General features: G+C 44.6%; 1 long non-coding RNA gene across 3 annotated transcripts in view; it reads right to left on the bottom strand.

Annotated features, from left to right (window-relative positions):
* Positions 1–16,373, bottom strand: part of LOC133536486 (uncharacterized) — a 64,717-nt gene extending 48,344 nt beyond the window's left edge. Inside the window, exons 1-2 of one of the 3 annotated variants that reach the window (XR_009802471.1) lie at positions 16,030–16,373; positions 15,894–15,949 (exon numbers count right to left, since the gene is read on the bottom strand). This is a non-coding gene — a long non-coding RNA (uncharacterized LOC133536486). The remainder of the gene's footprint in view (positions 1–15,893; positions 15,950–16,029) is intronic. The other 2 variants (XR_009802472.1, XR_009802470.1) reach the window with 2 other exon arrangements.
* Between the last annotated feature and the right edge of the window lie 1,582 nt (positions 16,374–17,955).

Genomic DNA, 17,955 nt, shown 5'->3' with positions numbered 1-17,955 from the left:
TTGAAAAAAAAAACAGCTTTGTTTTATTAGTCAACATTGCAACTTATTCTAAATTACATTTAACCTTCAAGCTTTTTCATTTCACTTTTGTTATGTTTTTGTTCATTTTAATAGTATTTTTAGAATGTGCCCTTAGCTGTGGGCCGCAAATGGCCTCTGGGGCACACTTTTGACACCCCTGCTATGGATGATAAAAAATTAAATCTGATAAATCTATGGATAAAAAGGAGAGACTGGAGACGCATGCGCGTTTATCATAACTCTCTCGATCTCTGCCCCTCCCTCGCAAATCCTGGTGTTGGCCGCACAATTTGTTTTGTTTTTAACCCCTTCTTAACCCTGAACGTACATTATTAATACACGCAACCATAGGTCCCAGGTCTCCATGCAAGTTGTTCCAGAGTCTGGGAGCTACAGCCTGGAATGCCAGGTCTCCACGCATTTTGTTCCAGAGTCTGGGAGCTACAGCCTGAAATGCCAGGTCCCTACGCAATTTGTTACAGAGTCTGGGAGCTACAGCCTGGAATTCCAAGTCTCCACGTAAGTTGTTCCATAGTCCGGGAGCTACAGCCTGGAATGCCAGGTCTCCACGGAATTTGTTCCAGAGTCTGGGAGCTACAGCCTGGAATGCCAGGTCTCCACGCAAGTTGTTCCAGAGTCTGGGAGCTACAGCCTGGAATGCCAGGTCTCCACGCAAGTTGTTCCAGAGTCTGGGAGCTACAGCCTGGAATGCCAGATCTCCACGCAAGATGTTCCAGAGTCTGGGAGCTGTAGCCTGTAATTCCAGGTCTCCATGCAAGTTGTTCCAGTGTCTGGGAGCTACAGCCTGGAATTCCAAATCTCCACGCAAGTTGTTCCAGTGTCTGGGAGCTACAGCCTGGAATTCCAAATCTCCACGCAAGATATTCCAGAGTCTGGGAGCTGTAGCCTGGAATGCCAAGTCTCTACGCAAGTTGTTCCAAAGTCTGGGAGCTACAGCCTGGAATACCAGATCCCCACGCAAGTTGTTCCAGAGTCTGGGAGCTTCAGCCTGGAATTCCAGGTCCCCACGCAAGTTGTTCCAGAGTCTGGGAGCTACAGCCTGGAATGCCAGGTCTCCACGCAATTTGTTCCAGCGTCTGGGAGCTACAAACTACAATGCGAGGTCTCCACACAAGTTTTTCCAGAGTCTGGGAGCTACAGACTGGAATGCCAGGTCTCCACGCAAGTTATTCCAGAGTCTGGGAGCTACAACCTGGACTGTCAGGTCTCCATGCAAGTTTTTCCAGAGTCTGGGAGCCACAGCCAGGACTGCAAGGTCTCCATGCAAGTTTTTCCAGAGTCTGGGAGCTACAGCCTGGACTGCCAGGTCTCCACGCAAGTCGTTCCATAGTCTGGGAGCTACAGCCTGGAATGCCAGGTCTCCACTCAAGTTGTTCCAGAGTCTGGGAGCTGTAGCCTGGAATGCCAGGTCTCCACGCAAGTTGTTCCAGAGTCTGGGAGCTACAGCCTGGACTGCCAGGTCCCCACGCAAGTTGTTCCATAGTCTGGGAGCTACAGTCTGGAATGCCAGGTCTCCACGCAATTTGTTCCAGAGTCTGGGAGCTACAGCCTGGAATGCCAGATCTCCACGCAAGTTGTTCCATAGTCTGGGAGCTACAGACTGGAATTTCGGGTCTCCACGCAAGTTGTTCCATAGTCTGGGAGATACAGCCTGGAATTCCAGGTCTCCACGCAAGTTGTTCCATAGTCTGGGAGATACAGCCTGGAATTCCAGGTCTCTACGCAATTTGTTCCAGAGTCAGGGAGCTACAGCCTGGAATGCCAGGTCTCCACACAAGTTGTTCCAGAGTCTGGGAGCTACAGCCTGGAATGCCAGGTCTCCACACAAGTTGTTCCAGAGTCTGGGAGCTACAGCCTGGAATGCCAGGTCTCCACGCAAGTTGTTCCAGAGTCTGGGAGCTACATCCTGGAATGCCAGGTCTCCACACAAGTTGTTCCAGAGTCTGTGAGCTACAGCCTGGAATTTCAGGTCTCTACGCAAGTTGTTCCACAGCCTGAGAGCTACAGCCTGGAATGCCAGGTCTCCACGCGATTTGTTCCAGAGTCTGGGAGCTACAGCCTGTAATTCCAGGTCTCTACGCAAATTGTTCCAGAGTCTGGGAGCTACAGCCTGGAATGCCAGTCTCCATGGGGGTTTTAAAATGAGTTTCTGGGAGCCTTTCATCGACAGTCCATGCATTATTCCACCACAGTCACCGTCCCACACCTTTTCTGTCATACTCTGTTGTTGATTTGCAGCTTTCTGCCATAAGCCACATCTCCACAGTACATCAATCAATCAATGTTTATTTATATAGCCCTAAATCACAAATGTCTCAAAGGACTGTACAAACCATTAAGACTACGACATCCTCGGAAGAACCCACAAAAGGGCAAGGAAAACTCACACCAAGTGGGCAGGGAGAATTCACATCCAGTGGGACGCCAGTGACAATGCTGACTATGAGAAACCTTGGACAGGACCTCAGAAGTGGGCAAACCCCCCCCCCCCCCCCCCCCTTCTAAGGGAACCAAAAGCAATGGATGTCGAGCGGGTCTAACATGATACTGTGAAAGTTCAATCCATAGTGGCTCCAACACAGCCGCGAGACTTCAGTTCAAAGCGGATCCAAGACAGCAGCGAGAGTCCCGTCCACAGGAAACCATCTCAATCGGAGGCGGGTCAGCAGCGTAGAGATGTCCCCAACCGATACACAGGCGAGCGGTCCATCCTGGGTCCCGACTCTGAACAGCCAGTATTTCATCCTTGGTCATCGGACCGGACCCCCTCCACAAGGGAGGGGGGGACATAGGAGAAAAAAGAAAAGAAGCGGCAGATCAACTGGTCTAAAAAGAAGGTCTATTTAAAGGCTAGAGTATACAGATGAGTTTTAAGGTGAGACTTAAATGCTTCTACTGAGGTAGCATCTCGAACTGTTACCGGGAGGGCATTCCAGAGTACTGGAGCCCGAACGGAAAACGCTCTATAGCCCGCAGACTTTTTTTGGGCTTTAGGAATCACTAATAAGCCGGAGTCTTGGAACCTTCTCATCTGTTATCTGCCCACACCTGCACTTGGTTTCACACACACACACACACACACACACACACACACACACACACACACACACACACACACACACACACACACACACACACACACACACACACACACACACACATCAGCCATAGGCAGGCTTGCACAAGCTCTAATGATTGGGGGACATCATTTGGCAGAACACCACAACTTTGCAGCAGCTCAGGCCCCTCTAAACCTCCCTGGTAAGATGTTTCCATGCATGTGTGTTCATGGCGGTGAAGCTGAACAGTGAACAGCACCTCGGGAATTCTAAGAGTCAAGCCCCCTCTAAATCTTCTTGTTTCAACTTTACAAAATCAATAAGATAAATATCCCGTTTGCCTCTCTTGTACTTAGCGGCACCTCCAGCTCGCCGTGGTTACCGGAGCGTGGAATCTCGCTCTAACCTCGGGCTATGTTTAAAATAACCGCCCCCCCCTCCCGCCCTTGTTTTGTAAAGCTGCCGACGACCGAGGAGCTCAGGTGCCTGTCTTCCTTTTTTTTTTTTTCTTCCAAAAAAGTCGAGCGGTGTAAACATACGACGCGTGATGCGTTCAGGAGCGCCACTGGGGCAGTCTTGCAATCGACCCGCTCCTTGTGTGATTAGGCTGCCCAAGCCGAGGCCGGCCCAGACACAGATCGAAGAAGGCAGGCTCTCAATATGGATGTGAGGTGTGGCGGCCACATCCTGCTGCTCCTATTGATTTCTTCCCGCCCTCAATTATATAACACAAGCACCGTTCTGGATTGGCACTCAAATCACAGTTTTGCGAAGCAGAATGTCCCATAAATCAAGAAAGCATTTTGACTGGTAAGAAATGGGATTCTCATCGACTGCCTTTGGGCGAGCCCTCTGGAGAGGTTTGCCTTTCTGCTCGGCGGCACGCTTTTCTTTTTTTTACCTTTTTTCCCTTCCCGGGTGATTGGCCCTAAAACAAAAGGTTGTCGACTCCAAACTTTTTTGGTTGAGTTCAGCAAGTGTCCGACTCAAGCTGTCAAAATTGTGCTTTAAAATGACCTCGATACCAGGTGTGTCAAGGTGGTTTTCGTTGAGGGCCACGTCGCAGTTTTAGCCGAATTTAATATATGAATATATATGTACAGTCGTGGTCAAAAGTTTACATACACTTTTAAAAAATAAAATGTCATGGCTGTCTATTATTATGTTGGATCCACTATGGACTGGACTCTCACTATTATGTTAGATCCACTATGGACTGGACTCTCACACTATTAAGTTAGATCCACTATGGACTGCACTCTCACTATTATGTTAGATCCACTATGGACTGCCTGGACTCTCACTATTATGTTGGATTCACTATGGACTGGACTCTCACTATTATGTTAGATCAACTATGGACTGGACTCTCACTATTATGTTAGATCCACTATGGACTGGACTCTCACTATCATGTTAGATCCACTATGGACTGGACTCTCACGCTATTATGCTAGATCCGCTACGAACTGGACTCTCACTATTATGTTAGATCCACAATGGACTGGACTCTCACTATTATGTTAGATCCACTATGGACTGGACTCTCACGCTATTATGCTAGATCCGCTACGAACTGGACTCTCACTATTATGTTAGATCCACAATGGACTGGACTCTCACTATTATGTTAGATCCACAATGGACTGGACTCTCACTATTATGTTAGATCCACTATGGACTGGACTCTCACTATTATGTTTGATCTACTAGGGACTAGACTCTCACACTATTATGTTGGATCCACTATGGAGTGGACTCTCACACTATTATGATAGATCCACTACGGACTGGACTCTCACTATTATGTTAGATCCACTATGGACTGGACTCTCACAATATAAACTAAATCCACTATGGAATGGACTCTCACTATTATGTTGGATCCACTATGGACTGGACTCTCACTATTATGTTGGATCCACTATGGACTGGACTCTCACTATTAAGTTAGATCCACTATGGACTGGACTCTCACTATTAAGTTAGATCCACTATGGACTGGACTCTCACACTATTAATTAAATCCACTATGGACTGGACTCTCACACTATTAATTAAATCCACTATGGACTGGACTCTCACTATTATGTTAGATCCACTATGGACTGGACTCTCACTATTATGTTAAATACACTATGGACTAGATTCTGACACTATTATGTTAGATCCACTATGGACTAGACTCTCATTATTATGTTGGATTCACTATGGACTGGACTCTCCCACTATTATGTTAGATCCACTATGGACTGGACTCTCACACTATTAATTAAATCCACTATGGACTGGACTCTCACTATTATGTTGGATCCACTATGGACTTGACTCTCACACTATTATGTTAGATCCACTATGGACTGTACTCTCACTTTTATGTTAGATCCACTTTTGACTGGACTTTCACTATTATGTTAGATCCACTATGGACTGGACTCTCACACTATTAATTAAATCCACTATGGACTGGACTCTCACTATTATGTTGGATCCACTACGGACTGGACTCTCACAATATTATGTTCGATCCACTATGGACTGTACTCTCACTTTTATGTTAGATCCACTTTTGACTGGACTTTCACTATTATGTTAGATCCACTATGGATTGTCCTGTTGGAACACCCAACTGCGCCCAAGACCCAACCTCCGGGCTGATGATTTTAGGTTGTCCTGTAGAATTTGAAGGTAATCCTCATTTTTCATTGTCTCATTTACTCTCTATAAAGCACTAGTTCCATTGGCAGCAAAACAGGCCCAGAGCATAATACTACCACCACCATGCTTGACGGTAGGAATGGTGTTCCTAGGATTAAAGGCCTCACCTTTTCTTCTCTAAACATAATTCTGGGTATTGTGCCCATTTTTGTTTCAGAACTTTCCATGTGATGTCAGATGAAACAAAAATTTAGCTGTATATATATATATATATATATATATATATATATATATATATATATATATATATATATATATATATATATATATATATATATATATATATATATATATATATATATTTTTTTTTTTTTTGTATATAATATGCAAAAACAATCTTAAAATATTACAATAAAGCGCACATCATAAAACTTTTGGTGGACAAAATGACACAAAGAAGGAGTGGAAGGTTTTACATGTAAACAAACTGTTTGTATTTTCTCCCCCATTTTTTTCCATTTTCAATCCTTTTGTAAAAAAGCGCTCCAGGGAGCCACCAGGGCGGCACTAAAGAGTGGAATGCCGCGGGTTACCGACCCCCGCTTTAGGCCTACGGCGCTACTTCATTTTAATATTGGTCATTATGATGAGACTTGGAGAGTTTTCTGAGGTGGTACTTGGTGAACAAAGTTCGAGGACCACCGGTCTAAACCATTAAAGCTGAAGCACGGTGGATGTCGGAAAAAAACGTGATGAATTTTTCAAGGAGCGTTCAATGGCGACTTGTCTATTTGATGAGGACAACTTTATCTCTGACAGCAGACTGTCCCTGTAACCCGATTTATTTGGTAAAATGACCTCGCCGCTCATTCGAACATCCAACCCCTTCCAAACATCCCGCCTGTCCTGCCAACCATCGCCGTCATTATCAAGGCGCCATCAGACACCTGGAGGACGAGCGCGGCGGCGGCGAGGCGGCGGCCGGCGATGTGGGCTTGGACGGGAAGGTGCGTAACCTGACTCCCCGTGCGGATCGGACCGGGCTCCGACGTGCGGGCTGACATACTGACCTCAGGCGATCCTGGGGAGATAAACCCTGTCGGTTTGCTCTTCTTCCTATCACATGTCCTGCTCCCTTCGCTCGCTACTAATCTCCTATGCTCGCCACCTGCACTATATTGACAAAAGTATTTGGCCACCCATCCAAATGATCGGAATCAGGTGTCCCTAATCACTTGGCCCGGCCACAGGTGTGTAAAATCAAGCACTTAGGCATGGAGACTGTTTCTACAAACGTGTTAAAGAATGGGCCGCTTTCAGTGATTTCCAGCGCCGAACTGTCATAAGATTCTACCTGTGCGGAAAATCCATCCATCCATCCATTTTATACCGCTTATTCCCTTTTGGGGTCGCTGGCGCCTATCTCAGCTACGATCGGGCGGAAGGCGGGGTACACCCTGGACAAGTCGCCACCTCATCACAGGGCCAACACAGATAGACAGACAACATTCACACTCACATTCACACACTAGGGCCAATTTAGTGTTGCCAATCAACCTATCCCCAGGTGCATGTCTTTGGAGGTGGGAGGAAGCCGGAGTACCCGGAGGGAATCCACGCATTCACGGGGAGAACATGCAAACTCCACACAGAAAGATCCCGAGCCTGGATTTGAACCCAGGACTGCAGGACCTTCGTATTGTGAGGCAGACGCACTAACCCCTCTGCCACCGTGAAGCCCCTGTGCGGAAAATATCCATCCATCCATCCATCCATTTTCTACCGCTTATTCCCTTTTGGGGTCGCAGGGGGCGCTGGCGCCTATCTCAGCTACAATCGGGCGGAAAGCGGGGTACACCCTGGACAAGTCGCCACCTCATCGCAGGTGCGGCAAATATAGTCGTGAAATTTCCTCACTCCTAAAATTTCCAAAGTCAACTGTCGGCTTTATTATGAGAAAATGGAAGAGCTTTAGTTCTTGTCTCGCGCTCCTATTTTGTTGTTGATTGTCATGTCATGTACAGATGTACTTTGTGGACGCCATCTGCTGCAAGTCTTTGCTATCGTCCAGCATTCTAAATTTGTTAACTTTGTAGCCAGTTCAGTTTCAGTTTAGCATAGCCGTACCTAAGCTTCAAGGCCTACTGAAATTAGATTTTCTTATTTAAACGGGGATAGCAGGTCCATTCTATGTGTCATACTTGATCATTTCGCGATATTGCCATATTTTTGCTGAAAGGATTTAGTAGAGAACATTGACGATAAAGTTGGCAACTTTTGGTCGCTAATAAAAAAGCCTTGCCTGTACCGGAAGTAGCAGACAATGCGTGCGTGATGTCACGGGTTGTAGGGCTCCTTACATCCTCACATCGTTTACAATCATAGCCTCCAGCAGCAAGAGCTATTCGGACCGAGAGAGCGACAATTTCCCCATTAATTTGAGCGAGGATGAAAGATTTGTGGATGAGGAAAGTTAGAGTGAGGCAGTAAAAAACTGTGGTAGCGTTTCAGATGTAATTAGACACATTTAGTGGGATAATTCTGGAAAATCCCTTATCTGCTTATTGTGTTAATAGTATTTTAGTGAGATTGTAAAGTCATACCTGAAAGTCGGATGGCTGCGGTGAACGCCAGTGTCTCTGAGAGAAGCCGATGAGGAGCCAAGATCACAGCTGTCTCCTATATATGGTACATTTTTGAAAATTACAAAAAAAATCAGGATGACAAATCTGACAAAGCTTAACCTATTGTTACTATGACAATCTACAAGGTTAATATAGCTGGCTTGTCTTTATTCCCCTCCATTAATCTGCTTTCTTTTGTATTTGAAGTTATCATTACATATATGAATTGTTGCATTTGGTGTGGATGAACTTGACTGGCCTGCACAGAGTCCTGACTTGAACCCGATAAAACACCTTTGGGATGAATTAGAACGGCAACTGAGAGCCAGGCCTTCTTGACCAATATCAGTGTGTGACCACACCAATGCGCTTTTGGAAGAATGGTGGAAAATGCCTATTAACACACTCCGCAACCTTGTGGACAGCCTTCCCAGAAGACTTGAAGCAGTAATAGCTGCAGAAGGTGGATCCACATTATATTGAACCCTATGGGTTATGAATGGGATGGCACTTCAAGTTCATATACTTTTGGCAATATAGTGTATATAGTGAAGTGAAGTGAATTAAATTTATATAGCGCTTTTTCTCTAGTGACTCAAAGCGCTTGACATAGTGAAACCCAATATCCAACTTTTACATTTTAAACCAGCGTGGGTGTCACTGGGAGCAGGTGGGTAAAGTGTCTTGCCCAAGGACACAACGGCAGTGACTAGGATGGCGGAAGCGGGGATCGAACCTGCAACCCTCAAGTTGCTGGCACGGCCGCTCTACCTACCGAGCTATACCGCCCAAATATTCAATTGTTATTGGTAAATCGACAAGGTTAATATAGCTGGCTTCTCTTTATTCCCCTCCATTTATCTGCTTTCTTTTGTATTTCAAATTATTTTACATATATGTATTGTTGCATTTGGTGTGGATGAACTTGACTGGCCTGCACAGAGTCCTAACCAGAACGGGATAGCACACCTTTGGGATGAATTAGAACGGCGACTGAGAGCCAGGCCTTCACCAACCTTTTAGAAAATTCCTATAAACACACTCTGCAAACCTTGTGGACAGCCTTCCCAGAAGACTTGAAGCTGTAGTAGCTGCAAAAGGTGGACCCGCGTCATATTGAACCCTGTGGGTTAGGAATGCGATGGCACTTCAAGTTCAAATACTTTTGGCAATATAGTGTATATACAAATATTCAATTGTTATTGGTAAATCTACAAGGTTAATATAGCTGGCTTCTCTTTATTCCCCTCCATTTATCTGCTTTCTTTTGTATTTGAAGTTATCATTACAGATATGTATTGTTGCATTTGGTGTGGATGAACTTGACTGGCCTGCACAGAGTCCTAACCCGAACCGGATAGAACACCTTTGGGATGAATTAGAACAGGGACTGAGAGCCAGGCCTTCTCCACCAACCTTTTAGAACATTTCTATAAACACACTCTGCAAACCTTGTGGACAGCCTTCCCAGAAGACTTGAAGCTGTAAAAGCTGCAAAAGGTGGACCGGCGTCATATTAAACCCTGTGGGTGAGGAATGGGAAGGTACTTCGCGTTCATATGTGAGTGAAGGCAGGTGGCCAAGTACTTTTGTCAATATGGCGCATGAATATTCCCAGAAAGGGCTGACAAGCCCACGGTAAGATGCAGCGAGTGAGGGTCGCGGGCGCAACTTTAGCTGGAGTAATGAGGCTTAATCCCCAGCTGACTGGGGCCTGTTTAAACAGCTCCTGACTGAGCCGCCCAGTAATAGAGTAATTAACCTCTGCAACCTCTCCTGCCCAACATCTCTGCTCCTTCACCGGGAACACTCACCATTCCGCCTCTGCATGGCCGCGCTCTTATTTTCCAGGACGTGATGGAATAAAACCTCAAATCAATGGCTAAAGACCATCTCAATGTACTCCATGATGAGACCTTTTTCAAGCCTTTGACAAAAAAAAAAAAAAAAAGAAAATGATAGTTTCTCACAGAGCCGAGATGAGGTGATTTGCAAGCACCGCCACCCCGAGGAGCGATGCAATTACTGGCGGCGAGTGCTGGATGTCTTTGACTTAGTGCTGATCCCACTTGTTTTCAGGCCAGGTTTGATACCTTTGATATGTATCCCTAATAATTTGCTTCATTTCAGCCTTAAAGGCCTACTGAAAGCCACTACTACCGACCACGCAGTCTGATAGTTTATATATCAATGTTGAAATATTAACATTGCAACACATGCCAATACGGCCTTTTTAGTTTACTAAATGGCTATTTTAAATTTCCCGCAAAGTATCCTGTTGAAAATGTTGCGTGCTTGTGAAGTTATTGGTTGGAGCGGACATTTTACCCCAGCATCCCCCACGGCTAAAAGTTGTCTGCTTTAATCGCATAATTACACAGTATTTTGGACATCTGTGTTGCTGAATCTTTTGCAATTTGTTCAATTAATAATGGAGACGTCAAAGAAGAATGCTGTTGGTGGAAAGCGGTGGATTGCAGCTGCCTTTAGCAACCAAAACACAGCCGGTGTTTCTTTGTTTGTTGTGAAGCTTTAATATGGAACAGAGCGGTCAAGGGCGGCATAGCTCGGTTGGTAGAGTGGCCGTGCCAGCAACTTGAGGGTTGCAGGTTCGATTCCGGCTTCTGCCATCCTAGTCACTGCCGTTGTGTCCTTGGGCAAGACATTTTACCCACCTGCTCCCAGTGCCACCCACACTGGTTTAAATGTAACTTAGATATTGGGTTTCACTATGTAAAGCACTTTGAGTCACTAGAGAAAATCGCTATATAAATATAATTCACTTCACTTCAAGCGAACATGGTTCTCTACCACATGTCAACCGGCAGGTTTTGGTGAGAAAATTGTGGTAATAAGTCGCCTCTTACCGGAGACATGAGCGGAGCTTGCGTCCTCCTGCAGCTGTCAAAGAGGCAGCTGCAACTTTCTTGGCTCCTCCATGGCTTCCATCAGAGACACTGGCGGTCACCACACCCCTCCGACTTTCAGGTACGACTTTATAATCTCACTAAAACACTAGTAAGACAATAAGCAGATAAGGGATTTTCCAGAATTATCCTAGTAAATGTGTCTAATAACATCTGAATCGCTCCCACTGCCCTCGCCTTTTCTTCTTTTTCTAGTGCTTCACTCTAACTTTCCTCATCCACAAATATTTTATCCTCGCTCCTATTAATGGGGAAATCGTCGCTTTCTCGGTCCGAATAGCTCTTGCTGCTGGTGACCATGATTGTAAACAATGTGAGGATGTGAGGAGCCCTACAACCCGTGACGTCACGCGCACATCGTCTGCTACTTCCGGTACAGGCAAGGCTTTTTTATTAGCGACCAAAAGTTGCGAACTTTATCATCGATGTTCTCTGCTAAATCCTTTCAGCAAAAATATGGCAATATCGCGAAATGATCAAGTATGACACATAGAATGGACCTGCTATCCCCGTTTAAATAGTAGGCCTTTAATAAATCGGACCTGCTAGGTGGCAGGTGTGTCAAACTCCTTTTTTTCCCCCCCAGAGGCCACATCGTAGTTACGGCTGCCCTCGGAGGGCCGATTGTGACGGAGAGTAATATTGACCTCATCATATCGTATGAAACGTGTGTGTAACCTATACGTGCTACAAAGCAATGCACTAAATATATTTATGGGGTGTTATGGGCTAGGAACAGAAAACTAGTTTCAACTCGTAGAGAGAGGCAGAGGTTGAATTGTAGTTTGGTTGACACCGTGTATTAGAGAATTAGTGATGGACAGCAGATATATACACACACACAATGAGTTGAATGGCCATTCAACATGAAAGTAATTTAAAGAGAAAAACACAAGTACTATATACAATTCCATTTAAGTGTCCAGTGTCTCTGGATCTTGTTTAAATCTCAGTTCAGATAATTGTTCTTGGGGGTGGGAAAAAAAGGATGGCAGTACAGTCCATGTGCTGCAGGTAAATAAATAAATGGGTTGTACTTGTATAGCGCTTTTCTACCTTCAAGGTACTCAAAGCGCTTTGACACTACTTCCACATTTACCCATTCACACACACATTCACACACTGATGGAGGGAGCTGCCATGCAAGGCGCCAACCAGCACACATCAGGAGCAAGGGTGAAGTAAAGTGATAATTGTAAAGGGTCGGCTCGAGAGCCTCCTACCAGCCCAGACAGAGCAGGTGGTGCTCAGCTTCCTCGCTGGAATCTTCCATTCTTGATCCTTGGACTAGGTGATTATTTTCCTTAGCTCGCCATCGAAAAGAGAAGCCTGGCCTGGGTAAGAGCCAGAACCATTCTTATATATCCATGTGTACACAAATCTTCATTAAATAACACTAAGTTGCGTTATCTAGTATTCATAATATATTATCCAACAATATACCATCAAGTATTCATAAAATATTATTCAATAATATATGATCAAGTATTCATAATAAATATTAAATCATTTGTAATTCTTTCCTCAATATTGTACAATATAAATCAATAAACATATCAGAATCACAATATGCAATAAAATGCTATAATAACTGTTAGCAGCATAATTATGACCTATACCAGGGCTAGGAAACCTATGGCTCTAGAGCAGGGGTGCCCACACTTTTTCTGCAGATGAGCTACTTTTCAATTGACCAACTCGAGGGGATCTACCTCATTTATATATATCATTTATATTTATTCATTTATGAAAGAGACATTTTTGTAAACAAGTTAAATGTGTTTAATGATAATACAAGCATGTGTAACACATATAGATGTCTTTCTTTCACGAAGACAAGAATATAAGTTGGTGTATTACCTGATTCTGATGACTTGCATTGATTGGAATCAGACAGTAATGATGATAACGCCCACATTTTCAAATGGAGTAGAAAAAAAGTTGTCCTTTCTGTACAATACCACATGAAAGTGGTTGGTTTTTGGCATCTAATTCATCCAGCTTCCATACACTTTACAAGAAAAACATTGGCGGCAAATTCCGTAGCTTGCTTGATTGACATTCACGGCACCCGAGGGTCTTGTGAGATGACGCTGGCTGCTGCCAGTTCATTATTATGAAAAAATGGCCGAGAGGAAGGCGAGAAACACTTTTTATTTCAACAGACTCTCGCGCCATACCTTCCGTCAAAACTCTAAAGGCCGACTGCACATTTCCTATCTTCACAATAAAAGCCCTGCTTCATGCTGCCTGCGCTAACAAAATAAGAGTCTCGGAAAGCTGGCGTGCACAAGTGATGTGCACGCCAGCTTTCTGAGGGATCGCTTGTGCACGCCAGTTTTCCGAGACTCTGTATTTAGTTAGCGCAGGCAGCATGAAGCAGGGCTTTTATTGTGAAGATAGGAAATGTGCAGTCGGCCTTTAGAGTTTTGACGGAAGGTACGGCGCGAGAGTCTGTTGAAATAAAAAGTGTTTCTCGCCTTCCTCTCGGCCATATTTTCATAATAATGATCTTGCAGCAGCCAGCGTCATCTCACAAGACCCTCCGGTACCGTGAATGTCATTTAAGTGACGTCTTGGTGAAGATTGATGATCACTCATTTTTAGGTCTATTTTTTTTAAAAGCCTGGCTGGAGATCGACTGACACACCCTCCGCGGTCGACTGGTAGCTCGCGATCGACGTAATGGGCACCCCTGTTCTAGAGCCAGATGTGGCTCTTTTGATGACTGCATCTGGCTCTCAGATAAATCTGAGCTAACCTTGCTTAACACGATAAGTAATGAATAATTCCACTTGTAATCACAGTGTTAAAAATAATGTTCAAAATATAAAACATTCTCATGCATTTTTTAATCCGTCCATCCTTTTTTCTACCGCACCTGTTCAAGAAGTTGCGTCAATGGTAAGAAGTTATTCATTTATTATTGGTTAGTGTGGGGCTTGCCCTCCTGGGGGTTCTTCAGACCACCAAGCACCGACATGAGAGCCTGTTTCAGGGTTACAATATTGTTTTATTTTTCAAAAAATATCTCAGTTGTTTACCAGCAATTGCATTTCCAGCCCCAACCCAGTCTCTCCTCCTGGCTGCTGCTTATAACAGAGCGACAGGTGATTAGATAACAAGGGCCGCACCTGTTGCTGCAGGCCCGCAGGCCACGCCCCCTCCACAGTTAGCTTCAGAATAACAATGTTATTACAAAGAATAAGAGACTTATTATACTCTAGAAATGTTGGTCTTACTTAAAAATGCACGCGTTTAGTTGTGTTCAGTGTTAAAAAATTAATTATATGGCTCTTACGGAAATATATTTCAAAATATTTGGCTTTTTGGCTCTCTCAGCCAAAAAGGTTCCCCGACCCCTGACCTATACAAAGCAGTCAGTGCACTAAATGTGCTTATGATCTAAAGACATAAAAGTACATTCTATACACAAATGTGATCATTAGTTTAAGTTAGGGATGCACCGAAATGAAAATTTATGGCCGAAGCCGAATAAAACTAAAACGCTTGGCCGAAGACCGAATAAGGAATGCAGTTTTTCACAATTTTTTTTACATTGCATAAATAGCTTAGAATAAATATTTAGACATGTTTTTCAAATAAAGTATATTTTTATTGAATATTGACTTTTTTTTAATATTCCAGTAGCCTTTGCCTTTCAAAAAAAAGCACAACGTTTTTCATTTATATTAGGCCTTCAAACAAAACATCCATCCATCCATTTTCTACCGCTTATTCCCTTTCGGGGTCGCTGGCGCCTATCTCAGCTACAATCGGGCGGAAGGCGGGGTACACCCTGGACACCAAACAAAACATGCATTCCAAAAAAAATTAAGTGCATTAAAGTGGATAAACCAACAACAAATGAATTATTGTCCTTTTGACAAATGTCTGCTTAGCCACAGTAGATATGCTAATAATGTAAACAGAAGGCTCAAGTAAATCTCAATTAAGTGTGTGCTTGTAACCTCATACACTTATACAGGTAGCCTACACAACAGGCTAATAATGTAAACAGAGGCCCCACTAAATCTCAATAAAGTGTGTGCTTGTAACCTCATACAGGTACACAACATATCCCAACGTCACTGCGTCAAAAAAAATTGCGTCACACGACGGCGTGGCACAGTGGGAGAGTGGCCGTACGCAACCCGAGCGTCCCTGGTTCAATTCCCACCTAGTACAAACCTCGTCATGTCCGTTGTGTCCTGAGCAAGACACTTCACCCTTGCTCCTGATGGGTGCTGGTTGGCGCCTTGCATGGCAGCTCCCTCCATCAGTGTGTGAATGTGTGTGTGAATGGGTAAATGTGGAAGTAGTGTCAAAGCGCTTTGAGTACCTTGAAGGTAGAAAAGCGCTATACAAGTACAACCCATTTATCATTTATTTATTTATTCGGCCTTGTTCTTAACTCATTCCACCGAAGGCCGAATGTGGCTTTTTTTTGCCATATTCGGGCGAATATATTCGGTTACCCATTAATCGGTGCGTCCCTAATTTAAGTCATAAACCTTTTACATGGAAGATTGAGAAAATGCCACAAAGATGTTGCAGTGCTATTGTCATGAATATGGACTCACCAATTGAGCTTCTACAGTCAAACACAGCTTAATGAATTTGGCGCTGGAAGTCGGCTCTATAAAGTTACAAAATAGGCATGTAGTTTAAAAAACCGTCAGCACAATATTTGAGGTGAAAACAATGTTTAAAACCTACCTCGAGCAGATATGTAATCGATCTCATGTCCTGTTTCCTGGCTACTTCCTGCTATCGGCTTATAAGCACCACTAATTGGACCGCAGCGGTCACGTGACAAAGGAGGAGTGCGCAGAGTTGCCAAAGATTAACTACAGCATGACAGCATACCAGTCACTTCCGGCAACCGGTATATGCCTACAGCTGATTGGACTGTGGCGGTCACGTGACTAGGAAGTGCACAAAGAGTAAATAGAAAGGCAAGAGCCTAATAGTCTCCGCACATGTATTTGACACCTGCGTTACACGTGTGTCAGGAACAGATGCGCAAGCACATTTTTACGTGATAGTATATCATATTGTAGTTGTTTATTAAAGTTATTAAAGTCTTGTTCAACCTTTTTTTGAGCCAAGACGCATTTTTTTTCTATTGAAAAAATCCAGAGGCACACCACCTAGCAGAAATCATAAAAAAATGAAACTCAGTAGACAATAAAAAGTCTGCAAATTGTTGGATATGACTTTAAACCATAACCAAGCATGTGAAGTGAATTATATTTGTATAGCGCTTTTTCTCTAGTGACTCAAAGCGCTTTACATAATGAAACCCAATATCTAAGTTACATTCAAACCAGTGTGGGTGGCACTGGGAGCAGGTGGGTAAAGTGTCTTGCCCAAGGACACAACGGCAGTGACTAGGTTGGCAGAAGCGGGAATCGAACCTGCAACCCTCAAGTTGCTGGCACAGCCTCTCTACCAACCACTATAGCCCTTGTCTCAAAGTAGGTGTACTCTCACTACCTAATATATCATATTCCATCCATCCATCCATTTTCTACGGGGGGCGCTGGCGCCTATCTCAGCTGCAATCGGGCGGAAGGCGGGGTACACCCTGGACAAGTCGCCACCTCATCGCAGGGCCAACACAGATAGACAGACAATATTCACACACTAGGGCCAATTTAGTGTTGCCAATCAACCTATCCCCAGGTGCATGTCTTTGGAAGTGGGAGGAAACCGGAGTACCTGGAGGGAACCCACGCAGTCACGGGGAGAACATGCAAACTCCACACAGAAAGATTCTGAGCCTGGATTTGAACCCAGGACTGCAGGACCTTCGTATTGTGAGGCAGAAGCACTAACCCCTCTGCCACCGGCAGTGACTAGGATGGCGGAAGCGGGGATCGAACCTGCAACCCTCTAGTTGCTGGCACGGCCGCTCTACCAACCGAGCTATACCGCCCAAATATTCAATTGTTATTGGTAAATCCATCCATCCATTTTCTACCGCTTATTCCCTTTTGGGGGCGCTGGCGCCTATCTCAGCTACAATCGGGCGGAAGGCGGGGTACACCCTGGACAAGTCGCCACCTCATCGCAGGGCCAACACAGATAGACAGACAACATTCACACTCAGATTCACACACTCGGGCCAATTTAGTGTTGCCAATCAACCTATCCCCAGGTGCATGTCTTTGGAAGTGGGAGGAAACCGGAGTACCTGGAGGGAACCCACGCAGTCACGGGGAGAACATGCAAACTCCACACAGAAAGATCCCGAGCCTGGATTTGAACCCAGGACTGCAGGACCTTCGTATTGTGAGGCAGACGCACTAACCCCTCTGCCACCGTGAAGCCCCAGTATTTTTTTTTTTTATTTGTATTTTTTTTATATCACACTCAATTTTTTACCGCATGCCTTTGGTAAGCGCCGGAGTGAGAAGAGGTTTTGAATTAATTAGCGCCCCGGCGGCTAATCAAGGAAATACGGTAATGGCAACAGTTCAAGGGTCATTAGAAGCGCTGGGAATCACCTGAGGAAAACATTCATGCATTCAGCTGCGAAACCTCTCTCTCTCTCTCTTTTTCGCGCTCTCTCTCTCTCTCCAGTGATCTGATTTCCAGACAATCATACAAGGCAGTTTCTTTGTATTTGCTTTTGGTGGG

This window comes from Nerophis ophidion, linkage group LG17 (assembly GCF_033978795.1).
Source record: "Nerophis ophidion isolate RoL-2023_Sa linkage group LG17, RoL_Noph_v1.0, whole genome shotgun sequence".
Taxonomy (NCBI): Eukaryota; Metazoa; Chordata; class Actinopteri; order Syngnathiformes; family Syngnathidae; genus Nerophis; species Nerophis ophidion.
Note: the sequence above shows the minus strand (reverse complement) of the source record. Positions and strands in the feature narration are given on the sequence as shown.